The following is a 9,156-nucleotide window of genomic DNA, read 5'->3' on the forward strand; positions in this document are numbered from 1 at the left end:
TCCTAGTATGTTTGGAATGCTTATTTCTCTCTTTTGTTTCCCATTGTTTTAAAGTAGGCTCCATGCCCAATGTGGAGCCCAGCATGAGGCTTGAACACATGACCCTAAGATCCAGACCTGAGCTGAGATCAAGAGTTGGACGCTTAACCGACTAAGCCACCGAGGCACCCCTTGGAATGCTTATTTCTTAAAAGCATCCTAACTTATGCTGAGAGAAAGTGAGTTATATTACTGCTTGTTCTAGAATATGTTCTCGATGAATAATAATAAGCACATATGTATCTATAGTGATGACACTTAAAGGACATTTTTATATTCTTTCTCAATTGCTTCCATCTGACCAAGAGTAACGTTGGGTTCCCTTGGTTGAGGAGCATTTCCATTAAAGTGTCTGGAGGGTTCTTTTGTTTAGGGCTAAATAACTGAGGGGGAAGGAACTCAAGATGACCTAAGAAGTAAACGCTACACATTACATCAAGAGTGAACTCAAATTTAAATATATTTTAAAAATTCAAACCATATACAGGCATCCCTGTGGTATGAGAGTTCTGATGCATTCTGGGAGCTCTAGATTGGAGGTGGTTTGGGGTTGGTGATGCCCTTCTTAGCCACTTTTTAATCTCTCCTCCGTGGCTGTGTCTCATTCACAACAGACTCCATGGCTGCCGGGGCTGGAGGCAGCGTCCTGGGGACGTCCTCTAGGAGTGCTGGTCCTGGCTGTTAGCTGAGTTCTGCCCACTGGATTGTTAAGAGAGAAGTCCGGGGTCCACGTGGACTGCAGGGCTGGTTGCAAAGTCACGGACCCACTGAGGCAATGTAACACATAGCTCGTCTTTCTTTACCCGGAGAGTAAAGCATGTTTCTCTCTTTGTTCTACCTGTTGAAAATTAGCAAAGAACAATAATCTAGGGAAGACCCTTGAAAACAAAAAGAAAGAAAAAGAAAAAAAAAAGAAGAACTAGGAAGGAAAGAAGAAAAAAAGTGAGGCGGAGCCTAAGAAAGCAGACCCAGACCTTTGACCCTTGCTTCAGCCACCCGTGCTCTGTCATTATCTCGTTTCCTGTACTGAAGTTCTTCTGAATCAGATTTTAATTGAAAAAGGAGTCTACGACAAAGATGAAAAAAATTAAAAACGATTTATCTTGTTCAGTCCCTTCATTACACACATGAGTAAAACGTGCTCTAAGCAGGCTTTAATAGCTAGGAATATCAGAAATACCATGTATTGTCTTCTCTGTTTGGGGCTTAGTAAAATATATTGTGCATTATAATGATGACCTGTTATGACTAGCTACATGGAAGTTAGATATCATCTGTATTCACACAGTCTTTCCAGAAAATATTACTCCCATCCTGTGGCAGGAGTGCTCCATTCCCTTGTGCGGGTGAGAAAAATTCCTTGGGAATAATAATATCTTCTCCCTTAGAAGTGCTTCCTGTATTGCAAAGTTGCTGCCATATGGTTCCTGTAAAGGTTCTGCCAAAATCCCTGTGGTTCTCGCAAGAGCCTCTACCTCCTCTGTTCTTTTAATCTCCTGCTGTGGCGGCAGACATGGGAGAGACAGACAAGCTGCAAAGGGAAGTCGATGAAATGAAATTAAAGCCCTACAACTGTGTTTGTGTCAATGTAGATGGGGGTCCCCCCTCCTCGGTTTGCTCGCAGAGGTGGGTGTGAGAACCTATAGGAGTGTCTGGAAGAGATCCTGCGGAAGTCATTTTGCCCAGAGCTGGAGGAGAAGCAAAAGGCAAGTATCAAGTCTCTGGAAGGCCCTGGTGGGGAGATAGCGGAGGGGGGTGGGGGCTGGGGGTGGCATTTCAAGGGGGACAAGCTTTGTGGAATTTTTACTTTCTAGAGGGAAGAGAACGGTAGCTGGAGACTGGTCTGCATTTGTAAAACAACATAGCAAGACTACCATTCCTGACTCTGTTCTGGCAGACGGGGGAGAAACAGGCTTGGTGCCCATGTGGGGACTGTTTTTTTTTTTTCTCCTTTCATGATGGCTTTGAGTCCCTTCTGTTTCTTGGTGAGCTGTGTTTTGGTTGCTAAGTTGGGTGTGGATTTGTTTTGTATACCTGCACGTGCATAGTTTTTTTTTTTTTTTTAATCTTTAATAATAACTTATGTGGATCATCTGTTTCTATTTTGCTATCGCTGTTCAAATTAGATAAGATGAAAACAGAATTTTGGTATCTGCAACTCATTCCGAAAATTGTACTGAAGAAATAAAATTCCTAGCCTGGGCTTGCTGAGACTGACAAGCCCATTGGGGTTTATGTTTCTGACCTAATATCACTTCCTTCCCAGCTGTCGAGATGTGGACCCATCAGAAGTTTTGCCACACGTGTTGGGGAGCAGAGAGGTGAGACAAAGGTCGCCTGGGATAGCACGCATACCGGTCTTCATGCTAGCCAGAGGTCCGTGCGTGTAAGTTCTGTGGGTGATCTTCCTCCGCCTTGGCAAGTGATTGCCACTGCGCGCTTCTCCACGGATCCTTCTCCTGCGCCGGCTTGGGGATGTTGTACCTCTGATGTCGCTGGTGGGCCCGGGGCTTCCGCCGGGTTTGACTGAGACAGTTGAACGGCTCTCACTCCCCCCCCCCCCTTCTCTCTCCCCTATTTGAATTGTCTGTGTGTGCTTGAAGATGAGGTAATTAAATACATCCTTGAAGGATACAGAAAGCAATAACACTCCTCTCCTTGACTGATTCTGGGGGAGCACAGTTCCTTAAACTACCAGGTTGGCTTGTCAAATGAGGTATTGTTTTTCAAAATATAGCCTGAACGGCATCCGTTATAATTAAGGCTTCTGGCTTTCGGTTTAAAGTGATATTTGCCAGTAAAAGCCTGCCAAAAAATAAATAAATAAAAGCGGGCTTACCGTTAAATATTGATTTAAGCTTGGAAACTGGCTCCAAATTTTGTTATACCAGTCTTGATCTCTGTGGCCTCTGGGCATCTGTTTCAATTTGGTCAAATTGAAATGGGGAGGGACAGTGCCAGGCTAACAGCAAGGTGATCCAATATAGTACGATGAGTTGTATTTGATGAAAAAGAGCCAGGCAGAGTCATCTACAGATCCCGGGGACAGGTGAACTGGGCTCAGCTACAATAAGAGCTGATGGGCATCTTAACTCATCTTATGGGCTGACCTGAGCCGATGATGGGTTTTCTGTAATGTAAACAATGTTGAGTAATCTTTTGGGGGCAGTATGGGATTTTTGTTTTGTGTTGTTTCTGCCTTTCTGCATATCCTGCTAGGTGCAGGCTTCTCCTCCAGCTGGCCACTTTCCTCAGGATCCTTTCATGTCACTGGCAGGGATACTAAACAGCCCAGATCGAAAACTTTTTCCTGTGAACTGAATTTCTCGCTCCCTAACTGGAGGTTTTCTCCTATCCAGGAGAAAAGGGAAGGTCCTCAGGAGAATTTTCTCCCCCGGAATGTATTTACTTGAGGCTTGTTATTATCCACCTCTGTCTCTGACAAGAGAAGGCAAACAGGAAGAGGAGGGTTAAAAGTTCCTGAAAAAAGGGCTCTTGATGAGACTGAGCTCCACGGGTGCAGAGTGCCTGAGATCCATTCATTTCGACAACCTCAGTTATTCCGGTGCCTCTCATCATCTGTAAAGTTAACAAGGGCTGATAAGACATGATGAGGCAGGGTACTGGTTTGTATTTCCAGCCTCATAAATATTTCACAATACCATTTTCTTACAATCAGATACATTAGTTTGCCAAGTGTGGATGCTGCTGGATGTTCGCTCGGTGCTGGTGTTTCACAAAAGCCCTGCTTTTAAACCGGCACATTTAGGGCCTTGAGGTGCACATCACTTGCCACTGTACCTTGCTTTCAAATGCATGTTCTAATTCGGGTGAGAGAGTTGCTGTCTGACCTCTAGAAACTGCTGCTGTCTACCTTGAAAAATATATTGTTATGCTCTACAGGCAAAAAAGCATCCCTCTTAGCCACATTCTCATATTCTTTTTCGTTTTCCAGCCCTGCTATGCCCTTGTGTTTCTTTGTACTTCACACTGTGGACAGTAGAATCAGGAGCCAGAGGGTGAATTTAATTTGGAACAGACCCCCCTGTCTTGATAGAACTGCCTTTACTCAGGCTCAAACACAGCAACCTGCAATTTCCTGAGGCCGTAACTCAGCCGGGGCTCTCACAGGCTCTAAAAATGAAGTCCAGACTCAGCACCTCTCAGAGCTCACCCAGCTCCTACCAACAACACAGAGTGGTGCGGACGCCCGAGTCAGTCGAGTAGCAATGGTTTTCTCCCTGATGTAATCAAACGGAGTGCACGGATATCACTTGATTAACAGCTGCGGTATTAATTTCCCTTTTTGGTTGCTTGACTCACAGCAAGAATCATGTCAAGGCAGCAGAGAAGCAATTAAATTGATTTTAATCTTTGTCAGAGAAGATAACATGCCTCTTTCTCTTCTCATTTAAATAATTAAAGTTTCAGTAGGTATTATTTCTGGCTTTAAAGAAATTGGTATCTTAATGTAATAGAATCCTTGTAATTATATACTTAATGGTTCTTAATAAGTTAATCATGGTTTTTCATTTAAAATGTATTTTTTACTTATTAAATTTTTTTGTTATAGTATCTTTGCTTTTAAGGAGAAGGGGGGAAACACAAAGAAATAGATATAAAACAGTTCTGTCATTTCTCATTATTAATCCTTTCAACAGCTATCTCCTCCTCCTTTTGTGGTGCGTTGGACTTAAGTTTGAAGTAATATTTTTACATTTCAGTGCATTTACAAGAAGCCCACTTCTTTTAATGACAACATATTTAATTTTAATGATGATGGAGTTTTTGGCTTCTATGAAAATTTCCTTAAAGAACATCATGTGTATTTCAATTGCGTAGAGCGCCTTTAAACTTCACATTTCATTAAGGTCTTAGAGAAATATTGAAAAAATATGGAAAATGGTTTCATTCCTCTTTGGTACTCAGTCAGACACTCTACAGTTATTTTACTCCTCACCCCAATATTGTGAAATGCCTTGTAAACATTTCAGAGCAAAGACAACAGGGGTAGAATGCACAGATTGAGTGGCCCTCCTCATTAGAGGTACATTTTCACTGTAATGCATGTGTAGCCCCCAGGATATTGAGCATCACATAATTTAACTGTCATCAACCCCCGTCGCTACCACTGGGATGAATGACTTCTGAAAGAGGGGATGTGTTATCCCAGAGAGAGACTAGTTCGCAGTTCAGATCCCGATCAAGAAATGAACATTTCACCAAAAGGCTTCAAAATGCCTCCTCCTCTTTCAGGATGGTGAACATGGATCAAGAGGAGAGAGACCACAGGCCCTGGACCAGAACCATCAAGGTTAAGGAGAGGCAGCATCCTGGAGCTGTCCCCTTTACCCAGAGTTTTGGAGGGATGCAGTCTTCTGTAGAAATTAATTGATAAAGACTGACTTGTTCGCTTGGTATTTTGAAAGAGAGCTTCTGCAAGCTTATATATGCTATAAATCACCAAATGTTGATGCCTGTTGGTGGATAGATTGGAAAAGACACCTCTTCCTCCTGGCATGGCTAGCACGGGACAGGCTGGATTTTAGCCCCTACTCCTACCACTCCCGCACACCCACCAAGTGGGTGCTTCTTTGCAGTGCACAATCTGCACAACTGTACATGGCTTGAAAACATGCATAAGCTAAAGCTAAGAACTCCTGAAACAAATTCTGAAGCAAGGAGTGAATATATTAATGCCAGTGGCAAAGAAGGTGAGCGGTATGGGCAGACGGAAGCATCACAGAGACTGCAAAAAGAATGCTGTAGACCAGCTCATAGTAGACACTTCTTGGCCATGCTGGTTAAGAATTATCACCAGTTTCTTAGGACTTGGAAACTTGGAAATACACTGAATGTCCTTTCTAGTTTGTTATAGCGTATGTATGTGTGGTTCCCGTTACAGAGTATATCTTTGGTCATTCCTATTTAATCTTGAAGCTGTTAATCCCCATATGACTGTTACATTGAAGATTCTGAAGCCCAGAATATTCAAAACCAGCATTCCTTACTGGGAAAGGATGTTTATACAAACACTGAGGCATGGAAGGGAGTTAGGGGGAAAAGGGAAAGCAAATGTCATTCCAGGCAGAGGAAATGAGCTAGGCAAGGGTGTGGAGGTGCATTAAGAGGATGGAGTCTTTTAGGAAGTGTTTTTGCACCTGATTAAATCTGGGTGTCCCTGGAGATACTGAGTTGATTATAGCACATTCCCTGCCCCGGAGGAGCTAGAAGTATTTTGACATCTACCCTATTTGATCTTCACACAAATTCCATAAATTAAGTAGCAAAGATCTTATCAACTGAAAAATCACTGGGGAGGAAATTGGAGCCTAAAAAAGTACACAACACTTAAGGTTACACAGCTAATTCTAGGTAAGCTGGGACTGAAACCCAGCCCCCCAGTGGCCAGCCTGCGTCTTCCAACTAGATCAGAAGAGGAGGGTAGCTTTTTCCTCCCTCCTTAGGATAGGGCAGCAAACTTTCTACAAAGCATTGTTATGATTATGATTACGATTTATCAGTCAGTAGATATGGAGAAAGAGAGTATAATCAGGTCCATTCACTTCTCTTGGCTACTAGTGAAAATATAAAAATTTTTGCAGGGTGAGTTAGCAGGAGTGAAATGCAATGAAAAGTGTATTTGTGAAGAGAATAAAGTTGATTGAAGGAGTGCTGAGTATTCATATCTTTAAGTTTATTTACAAATAAAGAGTTAAAAAATAACTGTACACTTATCCTGGTGAGCACTGAGTAATGTAGAGAATTGTTGAATCACTACATTGTACACCTGAAACTAATACAACACTGTATGTTACCTACACTGGAATTAAAATTAAAAACTTAATAAAAAAATGAATTCATCCTGCCAATGAATTTCCTGTAAACAAACAAACATTCTCCTCTAAGAACACTGATCACAAGGCATGTTTCTAATGGGACACTACCCATGTTCAGGGATCTGTCTTATTTACTCTTTTGCCACTAGTCCCTAGCATAATGTCTGGGCTAGAGGATTCATTCATTCATTCAACAAATATTTATTGAGCACCTACTAAGTGGTGGACATTATTCTGGGAACTTAGGATACAGCAGTGAACAAAATGGATAACCTAAAAGATACACTCATAGAGCTTATATTCTGGTGGAATAATTTAGTATTTATACAAGTAAATAAACAACCAAGATGTGTTATGAGTAAAATCAAACAGGGATTGTGATAATGACTAGACGTGATTCAGATGGGTGGCAGGGGGTCCTCTTTGAGGAAATAATATTTGAACTGATATGTGAATGTGAAGATTTAAATGTAGGAAAAAGCTTGGTGTGTATCAAAGATGGAAGGAAGGCAGTGTGGCTTGAGGCTGAATGCACAAGAAGAGAGAAGGGATGTGAGGATGAATGGGAGGGGTTTAGAGGTGGTCGTGTCAAAGAGTGGGGTGAGAGTTAGGTGACATCAAAAGCTGATCCATGCTGCTGGAGTGTTGAAAACACCATGCTACAGAATTTCTTTAAAATTTCATCAAAATTAAAAATGTTTGTGCTCCAAAGGACACCATCAAGAAAGTGAAGAGATAGGCCAATTGGAAAAAATATTGGCAAATCAGATATCCGAAAAGGGACTTATGTCCAGAATATATAAAGAACTCTCATAACTTAATAATAAAAAGACAAATAATCCAATTAAAAATAGGCAAAGAATCTGAATAGGCATTTCTCCAAGGAAAAGATACAAATGACTAATAAGCAAATGAAAAGATGGTTGGCATCATTAATTGTCTGGGAAATGCAAATCAGAATCATGAAATAGCCCTTCATACCTATTAGGATGGCTATAATAAAAAAGATGATAACAAGTGTTGGCAAAAATATGGAGAAATCAGAATCTTCATAAACTGGGAATGTAAATGGGAACATTAAGTGGTACAGCCACTTTAGGAAACAGTCTGGCAGTTCCTCTAATGATGAAACATGGAGTTACCACATATCCTAACAATTTTATTCCTAGGTATGTGTTCAAAAGAAATGAAAGCCTCTGGACACATGAAAACTCGTACAGCCAAATGTTTATAGTGGCATTATTCATAGTAGCCAATAGGTAGAAACAATTCAAATGTCCAGTTTGTCCAACTGAAAAATGAATAAACAACATCTGGTATATTGGATGGGGTTTTGGGGTTATGGTGGGGTTCGGAGCCAATGGCCAAGAAAGAATTCTTGAAGATGTCTTGAAGACTAAAGCATGGGGACACGACCTATGGGCAAAAGAGCTGTACTGGGGTTGTGAAGAGTGACTCATATGCTATGGGGCTGGGGGAGGTAAAATCAAGAGGAGGTTTCTTAAAGGGATTTTCCATATGCTAAAGACTGGATTACTGGAGGCCTAGGTGTTGTCAAGCTAAAGTTGTTTTTCCCTCTGGCAAAGCATTAATGTTAAGACAGTAAGGAGTTCCTGGAAAAGCTTTCTACTCTTCCTGCCTCAAGTATTTGTCAATGGGCTGCGGGGTATAAGGAAAGTCAATTTTATCTGCCATTTCCTTCTTTTCTTTGTTCCCCACATCACTCTGGAAGGAAGGGTGATGTTGGGGCTCCAGGAAACTGAGTCTATAGGTTTCTGGAGATTAGGCTATTGATAAGATTGCCTTTTTCTTTGTAATTGTACTAAGATAGTTGTAAACTGATGGAGATTCTTAACAGTTTAACCATCTGCTTTCTGTCCTTTCCTTTGTTCTTGGGCAGCCTGGAGAGCCTGAGGAATATCACACATATCCCACTTGGGGAGGGAGTTGTGCTGGCTTGTGCTTTGCCCTCAGCTTGCCTTATGGTCCCTCATCATATTCATATAATGGAATTTTATTTCGCCATAGAAAAGAATGAAGCACTGATACATGCCATAACATGGATGAATCTTGAAATTATGCTAAGTGAGAGAAGACAGTCACAAAAGACCACATAGTATATGGTCCCATTCATATGAAATTTCCAGAATGGAGAAATCTGTAGAGACAGAAAACGTATTAGTTGCTTAGAGGATGAGATCATGGGAAGATAGAGGAGTGATAGCTGAAGGGTATAGGGTTTCTTTCTGAGGTGATGAAAATGTTCTAAAACTGACTG

At 41.5% G+C, this 9,156-nt stretch overlaps 1 protein-coding gene across 10 annotated transcripts in view; it reads left to right on the forward strand.

Annotated features, from left to right (window-relative positions):
• Positions 1–6,898, forward strand: part of RWDD3 (RWD domain containing 3) — a 252,870-nt gene extending 245,972 nt beyond the window's left edge. For 4 of the 10 annotated variants that reach the window (XR_015254906.1, XR_015254894.1, XR_015254893.1 and 1 more), the window contains 2 exons: positions 1,632–1,745; positions 2,306–6,898. The gene's annotated coding sequence lies outside the window, so the exon portion shown is untranslated. The remainder of the gene's footprint in view (positions 1–1,631; positions 1,746–2,305) is intronic. The other 6 variants (XR_015254896.1, XR_015254898.1, XR_015254897.1 and 3 more) reach the window with 6 other exon arrangements.
• The last annotated feature ends 2,258 nt before the right edge of the window (positions 6,899–9,156 follow it).

This window comes from Puma concolor, chromosome C1 (assembly GCF_028749965.1).
Source record: "Puma concolor isolate L17-30 chromosome C1, mPumCon1.1.hap2, whole genome shotgun sequence".
NCBI lineage: Eukaryota > Metazoa > Chordata > Mammalia > Carnivora > Felidae > Puma > Puma concolor.